This window comes from Rutidosis leptorrhynchoides, chromosome 2 (genome assembly GCF_046630445.1).
Source record: "Rutidosis leptorrhynchoides isolate AG116_Rl617_1_P2 chromosome 2, CSIRO_AGI_Rlap_v1, whole genome shotgun sequence".
NCBI lineage: Eukaryota > Viridiplantae > Streptophyta > Magnoliopsida > Asterales > Asteraceae > Rutidosis > Rutidosis leptorrhynchoides.
Window position 1 is genome coordinate 593,333,843 of NC_092334.1, and position 17,943 is coordinate 593,351,785.

The following is a 17,943-nucleotide window of genomic DNA, read 5'->3' on the forward strand; positions in this document are numbered from 1 at the left end:
TTAATACAAGCAATTTTTACATATATCATAAAGCATAAGCACACTATATTACATATATTACACCACACGAATACAACTATCTTATTCCGACTCGCTCGTTTCTTCTTCTTCAGTTTTGGTTCGTTTTGCCAAGTTTCTAGGGATATATGATGTTCCCCTAATACGAGCTGTCGTTTTCCACAACGGTTTAGAAAAACCTGGTGGTTTAGAGGTTCCCGGGTCATTGTTACAACTTAAGGGCTTCGAGGGTTGATGATACATATAAAGTTCATCGGGGTTGGAATTAGATTTCTCTATTTTTATGCCCTTTCCCTTATTATTTTCTTTTGCCTTTTTAAATTCAGTTGGGGTAATTTCTATAACATCATCGGAATTCTCGTCGGAATCCGATTCATCGGAGAATTGGTAATCCTCCCAATATTTTGCTTCCTTGGTGGAAACACCATTGACCATAATTAACCTTGGTCGGTTGGTTGAGGATTTTCTTTTACTTAACCGTTTTATTATTTCCCCCACCAGTTCTATTTCCTCCTCCGGTTCCTCCTCTTCCGGTTCTGATTCTTCTTCCGGTTCTTCTTCGGGAACTTGTGAATCAGTCAAATATATATTTGACTCTTCGTTATTATTAGGTGAGTCAATGGGATTTGTGCTAGAGGTAGACATCTATCACACAATATCAAACATGTTAAGAGATTAATATATCACATAATATATACATGTTAATAATATATAGTTTCCAACAAAAATGTTAAGCAATCATTTTTAAAGAAAACACGGTCGAAGTCCAGACTCACTAATGCATCCTAACAAACTCGATAAGACACACTAATGCAAATTTCTGGTTCTCTAAGACCAACGCTCGGATACCAACTGAAATGTTCCGTTCTTATTGATTAAAAACGTTCCATATTAATTGATTTCGTTGCGAGGTTTTGACCTCTATATTAGACGTTTTTCAAAAACTGCATTCATTTTTAAAACAAACCATAACCTTTATTTCATAAATAAAGGTTTAAAAAGCTTTACGTAGATTATCAAATAATGATAATCTAAAATATCCTGTTTACACACGACCATTACATAATGGTTTACAATACAAATATGTTACATCGAAATCAGTTTCTTGAATGCAGTTTTTACACAATATCATACAAACATGGACTCCAAATCTTGTCCTTATTTTAGTATGCAACAGCGGAAGCTCTTAGTATTCACCTGAGAATAAACATGCTTTAAACGTCAACAAAAATGTTGGTGAGTTATAGGTTTAACCTATATATATCAAATCGTAACAATAGACCACAAGATTTCATATTTCAATACACATCCCATACATAGAGATAAAAATCATTCATATGGTGAACACCTGGTAACCGACATTAACAAGATGCATATATAAGAATATCCCCATCATTCCGGGACACCCTTCGGATATGATATAAATTTCGAAGTACTAAAGCATCCGGTACTTTGGATGGGGTTTGTTAGGCCCAATAGATCTATCTTTAGGATTCGCGTCAATTAGGGTGTATGTTCCCTAATTCTTAGATTACCAGACTTAATAAAAAGGGGCATATTCGATTTCAATAATTCAACCATAGAATGTAGTTTCACGTACTTGTGTCTATTTTGTAAATCATTTATAAAACATGCATGTATTCTCATCCCAAAAATATTAGATTTTAAAAGTGGGACTATAACTCACTTTCACAGATTTTTACTTCGTCGGGAAGTAAGACTTGGCCACTGGTTGATTCACGAACCTATAACAATATATACATATATATCAAAGTATGTTCAAAATATATTTACAACACTTTTAATATATTTTGATGTTTTAAGTTTATTAAGTTAGCTGTCCTTGTTAATAACCTACAACTAGTTGTCCACAGTTAGATGTACAGAAATAAATCGATAAATATTATCTTGAATCAATCCACGACCCAATGTATACGTATCTCAGTATTGATCACAACTCAAACTATATATATTTTGGAATCAACCTCAACCCTGTATAGCTAACTCCAACATTCACATATAGAGTGTCTATGGTTGTTCCGAAATATATATAGATGTGTCGACATGATAGGTCGAAACATTGTATACGTGTCTATGGTATCTCAATATTACATAATATACAATACAAGTTGATTAAGTTATGGTTGGAATAGATTTGTTACCAATTTTCACGTAGCTAAAATGAGAAAAAATATCCAATCTTGTTTTACCCATAACTTCTTCATTTTAAATCCGTTTTGAGTGAATCAAATTGCTATGGTTTCATATTGAACTCTATTTTATGAATATAAACATAAAAAGTATAGGTTTATAGTCGGAAAAATAAGTTACAAGTCATTTTTGTAAAGGTAGTCATTTCAGTCGAAAGAACGACGTCTAGATGACCATTTTAGAAAACATACTTCCACTTTGAGTTTAACCATAATTTTTGGATATAGTTTCATGTTCATAATAAAAATCATTTTCCCAGAATAACAACTTTTAAATCAAAGTTTATCATAGTTTTTAATTAACTAACCCAAAACAGCCCGCGGTGTTACTACGACGGCGTAAATCCGGTTTTACGATGTTTTTCGTGTTTCCAGGTTTTAAATCATTAAGTTAGCATATCATATAGATATAGAACATGTGTTTAGTTGATTTTAAAAGTCAAGTTAGAAGGATTAACTTTTATTTGCGAACAAGTTTAGAATTAACTAAACTATGTTCTAGTGATTACAAGTTTAAACCTTCGAATAAGATAGCTTTATATGTATGAATCGAATGATGTTATGAACATCATTACTACCTCAAGTTCCTTGGATAAACCTACTGGAAATGAGAAAAATAGATCTAGCTTCAAAGGATCCTTGGATGGCTTGAAAGTTCTTGAAGCAGAATCATGACACGAAAACAATTTCAAGTAAGATTTCCACTCGAAATAAGATTGTTATAGTTATAGAAATTGAATTAAAGTTTGAATATGATTATTACCTTGTATTAGAAAGATAACCTACTGTAAGTAAAAAAGGTTTCTTGATTTTGGTTGATTACTTGGAATGGATTTAGAAAACTTGAAAGTAAACTTTCAATCTTGGAAGTATTCTTGATTTTATGAAACTAGAACTTTTGGAATTTATGAAGAACACTTAGAACTTGAAGATAGAACTTGAGAGAGATCAATTAGATGAAGAAAATTGAAGAATGAAAGTGTTTTTAGGTGTTTTTGGTCATTGGTGTATGGATTAGATATAAAGGATATGTAATTTTTTTTTCATGTAAATAAGTCATGAATGATTACTCATGTTTTTTGTAATTCTATGAGATATTTCATGCTAGTTTCCAAATGATGATTCCTACATGTGTTAGGTGACTCACATGGGCTGCTAAGAGCTAATCATTGCAGTATATATACCAATAGTATATACATCTAAAAGCTGTGTATTGTACGAGTACGAATACGTGTGCATACGAGTAGAATTGTTGATGAAACTGAACGAGAATGTAATTGTAAGAATTTTTGTTAAGTAGAAGTATTTTGATAAGTGTCTTGAAGTCTTTCAAAAGTGTATGAATACATATTAAAACACTACATGTATATACATTTTAACTGAGTCGTTAAGTCATCGTTAGTCGTTACATGTAAATGTTGTTTTGAAACCTTTAGGTTAACGATCTTGTTGAATGTTGTTAACCCATTGTTTATTATAACAAATGAGATGTTAAATTGTTATATTATCATGATATTATGATATATAATATATCTTAGTATGATATATATACAGTTAAATGTCGTTACAACGATAATCGTTACATATATGTCTCGTTTCGAAATCATTAAGTTAGTAGTCTTATTTTTACATATGTATTTCATTGTTAATACACTTAATAATATATTTACTTATCATTTAACATAATTAACCAAGTGTATCAATATCTTAATATGATTCATATGTACCTAGTAAGACGTTGTTATAACGATAATCGTTATATATATCGTTTTCGAGTTTCTTAAATTAATAGTCTCATTTTTATGTATATAACTCATTGTTAAAATACCTAATGAGATACATACTTATAATAAAATCATGTTAACTATATATATAACCATATATATGTCATCGTATAGTTTTTACAAGTTTTAACGTTCATGAATCACCGGTCAACTTGGGTGGTCAATTGTCTATATGAAACCTATTTCAATTAATCAAGTCTTAACAAGTTTGATTGCTTAACATGTTGGAAACACTTAATCATGTAAATAACAATTTTATTTAATATATATATAAACATGGAAAAGTTCGGGTCACTACAGTACCTACCCGTTAAATAAATTTCGTCCCGAAATTTTAAGCAGTTGGAGGTGTTGACGTATCTTCTGGAAATAAATGCGGGTATTTCTTCTTCATCTGATCTTCATGCTCCCAGGTGAACTCGGGTCCTCTACGAGCATTCCATCGAACCTTAACAATCGGTATCTTGTTTTGTTTAAGTCTCTTAACCTCACGATCCATTATTTCGACGGGTTCTTCAATGAATTGAAGTTTTTCATTGATTTAGATTTCGTCCAACGGACAGATCCTCTCATGGTTAGGATAAGTCTCACCACATGGTGACCCTGTTTGATGCTGAGGTCCGTGGATTTCCTGCTGATTTTAGAGATGACTTTTCTAGATTTTTCATCAACCTACAGCTGGTCTGGACGACAACTTCTTGACCTAAATCAAGAAGCACGTGTCTTTTTCGGAAGACTTTACTTCCTTTTAATGATGGAATTGATTCATCGTGTAGATCCATCTTTTCTTTCAAATGTATTACAATAAACCGGGTAAAACAGTTAATTTAGTCCAAAACAAAAGCACCTGCAATAACTATACAGAAAAATGTGATAGATAGTTTTTAATTGAATAACTTATTACATTCTCCCCACACCTAGTTTTTATCGTTCATAAATATGTACAAACATGATTTTGAATTCATTTAGTTGAAAATTTTTAAAATTTTCATAAAATTTAGAAAATAAACCAAGTATAAACCCAAGAGAATTTATAACCCTTCCCCACACTTGAGATCATGCAATGCCCTAATTTGTTTGAAATCAGACTCTAATTATAAATTCATGAGGGTGATTAGTGTAGAAAAGTGATTAATAATACCCAGTTTGTAATTACAAAGCTCGTCGAATGATAGATGGTGCACCTCATCGTTCATTCCTTCTTGTTTTATCACACATGTTTTTCTTCAAGAATGGTTGCTTTTCTGAACTGTTTGCTAATTTTTGAAAATGCATCTTTTACCCTTACTCATCATGCATTTTTATTAACAAGTTATGCACTAACCCGAACCCCTAATTTAAAGTTAAGTAGGGTTAGACTTCCCCACACTTAGCTAACGACATGTGAAGTCGGTAGAATAAGTTCCACGAATTAGAATAGTGAGCCAGTTATTCACATCTTGGGTGGTGTATAATATATCAATGGGTTTAAAGTTTAGACCCACCCAATCGTCACTACTTAATTCTTTTTTAAGTGTAGCTTTTAGTAAATGTATATGTCTCTTTTCTGGTTCTTGGTCAAATGGATCGATATACACCGACATACATACTATAGGGTGGACAATTCCTAACATTTCCTTTCGTTTATTCTCGGGATCAAAGTTTTCACCTCTATTACCCAATTGGGTGAAATCCGAGGTGTCATTATCTATTACAGCTCGTAGTTCATCTTCGGTAGATGACTCGTCTATTGAGAATATTGGGTTGGAAGGTTGTGGCTGGATCGAAGTAATTTCTTCTTCATTAACGGTCCTTATTGGTTCCACCACTTTGGTCTCGGGGGTAAAATTTTCACCGTTATCGTTTTCCCAAGAGTACCAATTTGTCACCCTTACTTCTTCTTCATCCATTGATGGATCGATGATTTCGTCGGTTGAGGCTAATGTGTCGATATGTTGTGAAATTGGTAAAGCTGAATAAAAAGTATCATCGGGATAATTGGTGATTTCGGAGTTCTCGAATTCATCAAAATTCGATGATATGAGATTTTCTTGCACAATATTCCTCAGATCAACAGGTGTGTAATCTGATAGAGTTTCAGCTTGCCTATTTACAAACTCTCTCATTTGTTCATTTTGAGCATCAAGTTCTTCGAGTTTGATTTTCATATAATCTAAAGAATTTTCAGACACATAATTTTCCTCGTCCTCTGGTTGTTGAGTTTGGATATATTCTTGGGAATAATCCCAATTTGAATTGTATTCTTCATAATCATTCCATTCAGGTTCTGTGGGTGCATAATTTTCCATAGGAACGTAATAATAACATTCCCATGTTGAGTGATAATCTCCACAGATTTCACAACCAGTTATTGTTTCGTCATTCGTGATCCAAGATTGACCGAACGAATTGTCATCAACACCCGTTTGAGGGTATTGATTTCGTATGTCATAAAGAGTTTCCAGAATATATTCGAGATTTTCCATAATGCGCTTATTACCAAATTTTAGCTACAATGTGGTGCATTTACTGATTATGCTATTAGTTATAAAATAAAAAATTATATAAGTTATCAAATTAATAGACTTTTCTGATTTTGCCCACGTTTCGAATAGCCAATAGATGCAGCAGGTAGCCAGGACCCTTTAAATCGGAAGCCCACAACTCGCCACTAACAAATCCAACTATTACTACGAATCAGAAAATTTGGATGTCTATCAATTTAACCGCTTAAAATAATTTTTCGTTTGGAATTTTAGAGAAGAAATAGAAAATCTATGTCCTAAAAACTAGCGTGTCGAGAAATAAATAGAAAAAGATTACGCGTCGAAAAACATCGAAAAATAAAAATAAAAAAATAGCGCGTCGTAACTTAAAAGGTACTAAAATTTATAAACAGCGTCGCAAAATTCTAGAGCACCTAAATCTTAGTCTAAAGAAAAAGCACTTAAGGGATTTTACGGCAAAGCCTAAAAAATCTAGAAATATAAAATAAGCTACGGAAAAATATTAGAACTTAAAACTAGATACGAACGATAAAAATACAAATATTGCGATTACACGAAATAAAAGGATACAAAATATAAAAAGAAAACTTAAAGTTATAAAAATACAATTTTTTAAAAAATATTATTTTTATATTATTATTATAAAAATATTAATCTATATAATTAATAATAACTTAAAACTAAATATTACAAAAGTAAATTAAAATACAAACTAAATATTAATATTAATAAATACAAACCATAAATAATAATAATAATAATAATAATAATAATAATAATAATATATAAAAATAAACCCTAAATTCGCATTAAATGCACTGGTTGACCTGTCAGGAACAGCTACGTGATCGCGTAGAACTAAAGGGTAAATCTCCGAGATCGCGGAGGGATGCAGGTTCAGAATTTGCAGGTTTAATTTCGTTTTTTTATATTGTTTTTCTAAATATATATATAAATATATTTACACAAATATATATTAAAAATATAGCGTTTCGCCGAGTTCCCCGGCAGCGGCGCCAAAAACTTGATGTCGTGCGAGGTATACGTGAAATACTTATATATTTTTATTACGAAATACGTTACAAATAACACAAGTTTTAATTATTTATTTACAAATGGGATATACCTAAACCTTGCTACAACACTATAGGCAGTGTACCTAATCGTAGAGTAGTATAGTTTTTAGTAAGTCCGGTTCGTTCCACAGGGAGACGACTTATTTTACACTATATTTTTAAACAATTATATTTGTACAAAATATATTATATATAGTAATAATATATAAAAGGGGGTTTACCGTTTAATGACCGGTTTGTCAATTTTATATTTTAAGCGAAGTGTAAAGTAAATGACGATATTTAACCAACGATAAAATAAATAACAATAATTAAAATGACAAAATAAATAAAAGTACGAGAAAATATAAAATAAAATATATTATGCTTATTCAAATTTCCGTACTCATGATGTTTGACGTTTTGATTTTAATTTATTACCCTGGGTTAATTGTCCTTTGTCCTGGATTATTCTATAAGTCCATCTGGTTTTGCCATAATAGTCCATCAGTCATAATTATAAAATGCGAGGGTCTTCGCCAAATTAACCTTAAACCCGAAGTCAAATATTCCAACTAATTGGGGATTCGAACTGTAACAAGGTCTTAATACTTTGTTTAATGAATACACCAGGTTATCGACTATGTGTAATCCAAGGTTTTAATACTTTGTTAACAATTACACCAATTATCCTTGAATGTAATACACCCCTGTTTTAATGAGTCCAGTAACTATTAATCCATCCCCGTGTCCGGTCAAATGAACAATAATTCGTACTTATAAATATCCCACCCATCGTGTCCGATTAAGCGTATGTGGTTATATATAGATACGTCAAATCATAACCTTTATATTAAATTAACGAGGTATCGTTAATTTAATATAAAGCCCATTAATAGCCCATAGTCTAATTTCCACAAGTGTCGATCTTTTGTCCAAACCCCAATTATGGTCCAAAACCCAATAACCCCGTCTTTTAATATCCCAACATCATGATTACTTCGACTTAAATAAGCATAATAATAATTTAGTTACGAGACATTAATTTAAAAAGGAGAACATAGCTTACATTGATTATTTATCGCGTAGTGTTACACGGAGAGAACTTCGACTTCAAAACCCGTAATTAACCGTTACATTAACTAAACTAACTAATATAAAACAAAACTAATTTATATTTTATATATATATATATATATATATATATATATATATATATATATATATTACAGAGATAGAGAGTTTGATATGGTGCAAAGAACTCGGCAGATTTCGTGGCCTTTTATAGGCATTTTGATTCCTGACTGCTCCGAGATCGCGAAGCATTTGTGCCTTCCAGCTCCGAGATCGCGAAGTGACGCACTCCAGCTCACCAACTTTTGGCCATTTGCTTGTCGACGTTTTTATTATATAATATAATATATATATAATTTTATATAATTATTTATATATTATATTATATTCTTGTGCATAATTGACTTGTAATTTTTGGTCCGTTGCGTCGCGCCCTGAAAGTTGGTTCATGTCTCGGTTCCGGATTTTCGAACGCTTTTTTGTATAATTTAATATCTTGTACTTTACGTTCCGCAACTTGTACTCATGTAATTTTTAGACGTTTCTCATCAATAAATGGAACCACTTGGATTGTATCTTGTACGTTTGAGCATTTTGGACGTTTTTGTCTTCGAATCTTCATTTTTGCCTTTTGTTTTCGCACTTATTTAATATAAACGAATATTACTTGAAAATAGAACAATTGCAACTGAAAACTTTACATATTGGAAGGATATTGCTACTAAATATATGTTTATTTGGAGCACTATCAAAGATGTTTAAGAACTTTCAAACAGCTAATAAGATTTAACTGTCGGCATTTCTTGTCTCCAAGAACCATCAGCGGCTCTCCAACCACATTAGTAATACGAATAGCTTTATCATAACACACAATCTCAGCACGATTCGCAGATAACCAATCCATCCTAATGACAACATCAAAACTACCAAGTTCAATCGGTACCAAATCTATCTCGAAATCCCTACCAGCTAAACTAATGTTACACTTACGATGCACAGTCTTAGCAGTGAGTACTTTACCATTAGCTATTTCAACAACATAAGTATTGTCTAAAGGAGTTAATGGTGTTTTGATTTTTGGACTTAATTTACTCGACACAAAACTCAAATCAGCCCCTGAATCAAATAGTACATAAACTGATAAATCGTTGACCGAGAACGTACCAGTAACAAGTTTAGGATCTTCCTCAGCATCCCTGGCGTTAATGTTGAATGCTCTACCACGTGCAGTCTCTGTAGTCTTCTTGTTGGGACAGGCATCACGGAAATGCCCTGGCTTCCCACACTCGTAACAAACTCTCGGATTACCACCATTATTCGACTTTCCATTACCATTACCATTACCATCTCTATTATCAGCATTATTACCATTATTACCACCTGCAGCAGGAGCAGTAGAACCTGGCAGAAGCACTGTACAATCCTTAGCAATGTGTCCCTGTTTGGAACACCTCTTGCAAGTCACGGTACAGAAACCATCATGAGCCTTGTAACAACGTGTACACACACGATGACTGCGGTTATTCGAACCAGAAGTATCCTGCTTTTTCTGCTGACTCTGGTTTTGATTGCGGTTATTATCCCACTTTCTCTTCCCATTATCAGCTTTCTTAACAGCCTCTTCACTGGGTTCGGTTACAGCAGCCTTGCTTCTTCTCAAGATCTTATCATTCAACTTATGAGCCATTGACATCGCGGCCTCAATAGTCTGGGGCTCACTAGATTCAACTCCATGTTCAATTTTCTCGGACAACCCATCAATGTAAGCTTCAATCTTAAGATTCTCATCGGCATAAACATTAGGGCACAACAAAGTCAACTCAAAGAATCTCTGCTCGTAGGCATCTAATTCGGTGCCCTTCATTTTCAAGTTTTTAAGTTCAACCTCTAACTTCTTAAGCTCACCCCTAGGTCGGTAGCGGGTGATCATTCTTTCCTTGAAATTATTCCAAGTTAAACCATAAGCCACATCATTTCCCAAACTGTTAACCAAGTTGTTCCACCAGGTCAATGCACTATCCTTCAAAGTGCAGCTAGCAAAACTAACCTTGTCTTCCTCTCGGACTCGACTAACCCTGAAAATAGACTCGATTTTCTCGAACCAGCGGGTAAGTCCTATAGGTCCTTCTGTACCACTGAATTCCTGTGGGCGACTTGCCATGAACGTTTTGTGGGAGCATCCCACCTGATTGTTGTTTGCATTAGCATTTGCATTAGCATTCGCTGCCATAGTAGCAGCTATCCCTTCGGTAACAAGACGTTGGATACGGGCTTCGTTGGACTCTCTAGGAGGCATGATCTTCAAAACAGAATAACACAACCGTTAGTACTAAGAATAATACCAGTGTTATAAAGGAATAGATCGAACACGAAAAGATTAACCATTAAAATAATAGTCAGTAACCACTATGAGTAATAACATGACAGTTATGATTGTTATTGAAATAACCACCACATGCATACATATTTTATGATAATATCATACAACATACATAGCACCTAACATACATGATCTACATTACGCATAATATAACATGCCAAGAGTCACAACATCAGAAATAAAATGTGATAATGATAATAGATGTCATAAAAATAACCATCCATACATAATGAAAAACATCCCATAACAAAATCCTAATAAAATCCTCGGAAAAACGCCGTACATAATCCAAAAATGTATGTATGAAAGGACATTAAGTCTTATGAAATAAATTATCAATCATGAATCATCATATCACATCTGCTTAGAGCGGGTGTGATAAGCTGGGCCGGCATGAGTCTCGGCAGGAGGCTCATACTTCTGCAACTTTCCTTTCACTTCTTCCAACTCTGCCTTCAAACCACGAACTGTGCTCTCTAGTGCCTCGAACCTAGCGTCAACTTCACGGTTACGCTTACGATTCTCGAACCCAACATTGTTCTTGAAGCTAACAAACGAATCCATACTAGCTCGAATCTGATCCATCATCTCGTTATATGGCAAAGTACGCATACAATCACTAAGAGCATTAATACGCGTCACTTCATTGTAAGCCCTGTTCATATGAGTAAGGGTGGAAAAGTAGTAGTGAACAGGATCATCGATCTCTGGTTGACCAGCACGGCGTCTGGCAGCAGCCGGAGGAGCAGGAGCAGCAACGGAGATATCGCTCGAAGTCGACATCTGCAAACAGTAAAACCGCAAACCACATACCAAAAGATATAAATGCGAATGATATAACTCATGCGAAATGAAATGCATAATAATGCTATAGCAAAAGGGTCGGGCTGTAGACTAGACTCTAATGCACCCTAAGAACCACGGGTTGACCACATTAAGACCGCCTAGTTCCCTACAACCAGAGCTCTGATACCAACTGTGATGGCCCCATAAAACACTTAACGGCTCCGTCACTTGGTCCCACAGCTTGATCGAACTTAAATGAATTTAACAAACGACATTGCATTCTTTTATTTCAAAAGTTTTCCAAAAAGGAAAGCATACCAAAATATGTAGTTTAAAAGTAACCCAATGTGATGACCCAGAAATTTCGACTACATTTAAACTTAATCTTTGTATGATTAACATTTCCGACACGATAAGCAAAGTCTGTAAAACTGAATCTCAAAATTTTTGAATTACTTTTATATATTTAAATACCCTTCGGTTGTTTTCGACGATTCGCGAACAATTATATGTAAATAGATACATATATACTATAACATGAAAAGGTAACAATGTATTAATTGTTTGATACCGTACATTAAACTTATTGGTTTAAATATCTATTTGAATGTATATGATAAGTTGAAATATTTATTATTAAAATTTATTTATAAATAACTTCCAATGTGTATTTAAAAACTGATTTATGTATATTAAAAAGATATATACATATATATAATAAACGATAGTAACATTCGTTTATTGATTCAATTGATATTTAGATAAGTTAACTAAAGCGTTTAAGATGAACCAGTTAAACACTAATTTGTTACAGTGTTTTCAAATTGCCACATTACTCAAAATGCTACAGTGTTTTCGAAAATCACTATTTGCTACAGTGAAATTGACTTTGCTACAGTGAATTGCTACAGTAACTTTGCTACAGTAAAACGCTATTATAAAAATGTATTTTAACAAATAGCGAGACGATGATTTATAGAAGTAAATGACCAAAACACTCGAAAGTTTAAGATACACTTTGAGTGATATAATTAAGGGATAATTTAAGGCTATTGATAAGGCTAAAAAGGAACATATATTTCATAGCATTATCCCCCAAGAAAGACAGGATTTTAGTTGTAATTGTTCCATATTCAAGTAATATTCGTTTATATTTAATAAGTGCGAAGACAAAAGGCGAAAACGAAGAATTGAAGACGGAAAGGTCCAAAATGCTCAAATGTACAAGATACAATTAAAAAGGTTCAAATTATTGATGAAGAACGTCTAAAAATGACAAGAGTACAAGTTGCGAAACGCAAAGTACACGATATAAAATAGTACGCAAGGACGTCTGAAAATCCGGAACCGGGACCCGAGTCAAGAAGAAACGCCCGACGCAACGGACCAAAAATATCTAGTCTAATATGCACAAGAATAAAATATAATATATAAATAATTATATTAATTATTTATATATTTATATTTATTTTATATTATGTCGACAAGCTAGGAGCCAAAACAATGTGAGCTGTCCCTGGTCCTCATGCGAGTCGCATGGCCAGAAGGCCATTTCCATGCGAGTCGCATGACTCCAGATTTCAGGCCACATCTATAAATTCCAGTGTTTTCGCTCGATTTAAATCACACACATACACAAATATATATATACTCCGTAATATTATTTATTATTTATTATTATTATTATTATTATTTTTATTATTAAGATTAATATTAATCTATTATTATTAGTATTATACCTAAAATACTACGACGAGGTCATGAGCGTGTCACTTTCAAAATATGTTTTCAAGCGGGATAGAGTTAAGGAAATTATGGGTTATTGCCATGGAGGTTATGGGTAATGTTCGGGGGTATTTTTGTGAATCAAACCTCGTGTTTATCATCTCCGATGCGTCTACGTGCTTTCCTGCAATAATGTATATCAATATTAAACTGTGAGTTTCATTTGCTCCCATTTTAATTGCTTTTGCAATATATATTTTTGGGCTGAGAATACATGCGCAGTTTTATAAACTGTTTTACTAAATGGATACAAATACTAAAACTGATTTTGTGTGAGTTTCATATGATCCCTTTTACTCAATATATTTTTGGGCTGAGAATACATGCGACTGTTTATAAATACTAAAAATACTAGATTTATATGCGTGAGTTTCATTTGCTTCCTTTTTAATTGCTTTTGCAATCTATATTTTTGGGCTGAGAATACATGCACTTTATTTTAAACGCAATGGATACAAGTACATACTAAATTCTACACCGAGTTTGAACCGAAAATCCCTTAGCTTTGGTAACTAGTAACTGCCGGTTATAAGAACTGATAGGCGCGAGTAGTTATATATGGATCCATAGGGCTTGACATCCCCGTCTGTTCCAGGTATAGAAAGAAACTCTAGCCTGAACTATAAAACAGACGTATGCTATTTGAAGTTAGTACACGTTGGATTGCGTGTATTGTACATGTTGGTTGCATGTTAAACGAGGGGTACTTATTATAAACGTTAAAGTTTAGTTACCAGGGTTCTCAACTTTGTAGAACCGATTGATAAACGTTTCGGATGAAACAACTGAAATCTTGTGATCCACCTTTTATTTAAAACATAATGATAAACGTTTTGAATAAAACAACTGAACTTTTGTAATCCACATTGATATACGGATTATGTGTAATATTAAAACTATGAACTCACCAACCTTTGTGTTGACACTTGAAGCATGTTTATTCTCAGGTTTCTAGAAGTCTTCCGCTGTTTGCTCATACGTGATACAAGTTATGTGCTTGGAGTCATACATGCTATATACAAGAAACTTGCATTCATCAAACCATTACCATGTATCTTATTTTGACTGTATTGTCAACAGATGTATTATTGTAAACCATTTAAATGGTGATTGTCTATACGTAGGAATCATCAGATGTAAAAAAAAACCTGGAATTTATATATTCATTTATGAAATACCTTTTCAAACGAATGCAATGTTACAAAACGTATCACATAGAGGTCAAATACCTCGCAATGAAATCAATGAATGACGTGTTCGTCCATATGGATTTGGAGCGGTCGTCACACCCAACATATTAATAATCCAAAGTTGACATAAAACATTGTCAACAACCTACAAGTAATAATTATTCAAAAACCGAATGCAAGCCAAAGTTTCATAAATTGTTTCATAAAAATCTGCCCAAATACATGCACACTCTTCTAAACACAGCCGAAGCATCACATAAACTCAAGTACCTGTGAAAACATGCGAGTAAACTGTCAACACAAAGGTTGAGTGAATTATAGGTTTAAATTATTGAATAAATTTTAGACCACAAGATTTAAAAATGTTAGAAAACATTAAACATTATTCCATTATCAATGGCCCACCTGGTAACCACTTAACCCTTTATTTACCCTTGCCAAACACAATAAAAATATACACTGGACAGTGTATCTACAACAAAATACGAAGTACTAAACATTTCGATTATAAATTGCTAGCGCGACTAGCTCGAAATGAGGTTGTCAAACCCGATAGATCTATCCATAGGATTCGCGTTCACCGGTAGAAACCAATGATTACAGTTACCAGACTAGGGAATATTTTTGTCCAACTCACAATGAATAATTTAAATTTAATTGTCACTTGTGTCTAAACGTGAAATAAAATGCATGTAATCACATCCCAAAAATATACTTTGAAAAGTATGTAAAAACGGGACTATAACTCACCTTAATAGTAATGAAGTAACCAACACAATTAAGCGAACAGCAAATGTAGTACAGAGATCAGGAATGATCACAACGCCGACCTATAAATAAAGCAGGTCGATATAAATAACTAACTTAGGTCAAGTCTTAGTATGATAGCTATTGTACATGCTGCAAGTAGTCATAGAACAATACTCAATATGCATCGGTTTGATCGGAACAGCTTACGGACACACACTTTCTATTTTTAGAAAGTTTCTATTTTTAGCAGGTTTCCATTTTTGGAAAGTTTCTATTTTTGAAAAGTTTCTATTTTTGGAAAGTTTCTATATTTTGGAAAGTTTCCAAATTTAGAAAGTTGCTACTTTAGGAAAGTTTATAAGTTAGGAAAGTTTCCTTAATTAGAAAGTCAACAAAAGTCAACTGAAAGTCAAAGTCAACCGAAAGTCAACTCAAAAGTCAACCTTGGTCAAACATGGTCAACGTAAATTTTAAAAGTATAAGTTACAATAATAATGTAAGTTATAATATTTGTTAAAGTTAAATATGTCTAATTATGTCATAACATAAGTTTTATTAAATTAAAATGAATTATTAAAGTTAATATAAATTTAAATGATATAATTTATATAACATAAGTATTTAATTAATTAATTAAATATTAGTCATAATGTAAGTATTATTAATTAATAATAAATTTTAAATCATATCATAAGTATTATTAATTAATAATGAATTATTAATCATATCATGAGTTTCTAATTATAATTATTAAATCATAAGTATTTAATAATTAAATTACAGTTAAATAATAATTAAGCCTTATAATAATTAAATAATTTATTAATCCTTATTATAAGTCTTATTATAATAATCTCATAATATAAGTTTAATACTTATCATAAGTATTTTCTATTAATAATGAAGTATTATTAATCATATGTTTAATTAAAATGTTACTTAAATCGTAAGTATTAACTAAATGATATAATAAATATATATCATAAGTCTTAAATAATAATAATAATTACTTTTTTTATCATAAGTAATTAAATGATATTGAAATCCATTAATTATATCATAAGTTTAATAATTAATCATAAGTTTTAAATCAAAAGTTCATCGGGTCGTATCCTGAGCCCCGGGTGTCGGTTTTCGGCGAGCCTTACATATATCTCCGCCTAATCAAACCACCCGACACTTTGGTATACTCAAGAACACACCATGAACAGTCCACAAGTCGTGATGTACAGCCATTACACTACTTGGAACTTCAATTCAATCAAAAACGTGTTTTAGACGTAACGGGTGATTCGTGGCTCGGATTGAGATGACCCGAACATGAAAGTTTGCCCCAACATCATTCCTAACACACTAACACACCTTAAAGTCACCAAATATGGTCAAAAAGTCGGACCAAACCTGGTTCATACCAAAATCACATTTCAATCTTAACAAAATACCACTTTGATCATATCTAGGGCTCCGGGAATCGAAACGACATGAATCCGGAGTCTAAAATTAATGTCTTGATGAGAGGAACTCATCTAGATACTTTATTTTAACTTTTATAACAGTCACCAAGTCAGAAACACACGAAAAAGCTGCTGTCCCAATTATATCAAACCGAAAAATATGCAATCGAGCAATTCTACGCATACAATCAACATTACAACAACTAATAATCATCATACTAATAATATAAACATAAAATACAGAAAAATAAATAAAAATTAAAAGTTCTAGGGTTAGGGTTTATACCCTAATCAAGAAACAATTAGTATACTTGCGTAGAGAACGGAACGAGAAATCCGATTGTATGAACGATCTCTAGATCCAAGCTTGAAAAATTGATGAAGATGATGATGTTTGGTGGTGTTGGTCATCGCCCAAAAAGAGAAGGAAGGGAGGAAGGAGAGCAAAAGTGGTAATTAGGTTTAGATTAAAATTGTGTAATGTGTAAATGAGATGGAAAAAAAAAATGGGGAGTATACTCCCTCCCCTTATGGTCCGCCGAATGGGGGGTCATGGGGTGGGACCCATGGCCCAATCTTGCTAAAAGTGTAATTGCTTGTGGCCCGAAAGCCTGAAAGAATCCCGAAACGCGAAAACGCACTTACGCGATTAAAAATCTGGAGAGATAACAAACGCGCGACGAAAAATAAATATAAATACTATATATAATTATATGATCTTAAAATATCATATTTAAAATAATTAGGATTTAAATATCCCAAAAACGCGACCGTTGGTTTAAAAACCGAAAAGATTCGCATGATAGAAATCCGCGACACGTAGAAACGTATAAATTAAAATACGAATACAATTATTCGCATAACATTTAATAATTAATATATTATTATTATAATAATATAGGTCATAGAAATGACGTAGCACAATTAACAGTTGACGGTCGTTAAATAATTAACGGTAAAGGATAACGGAA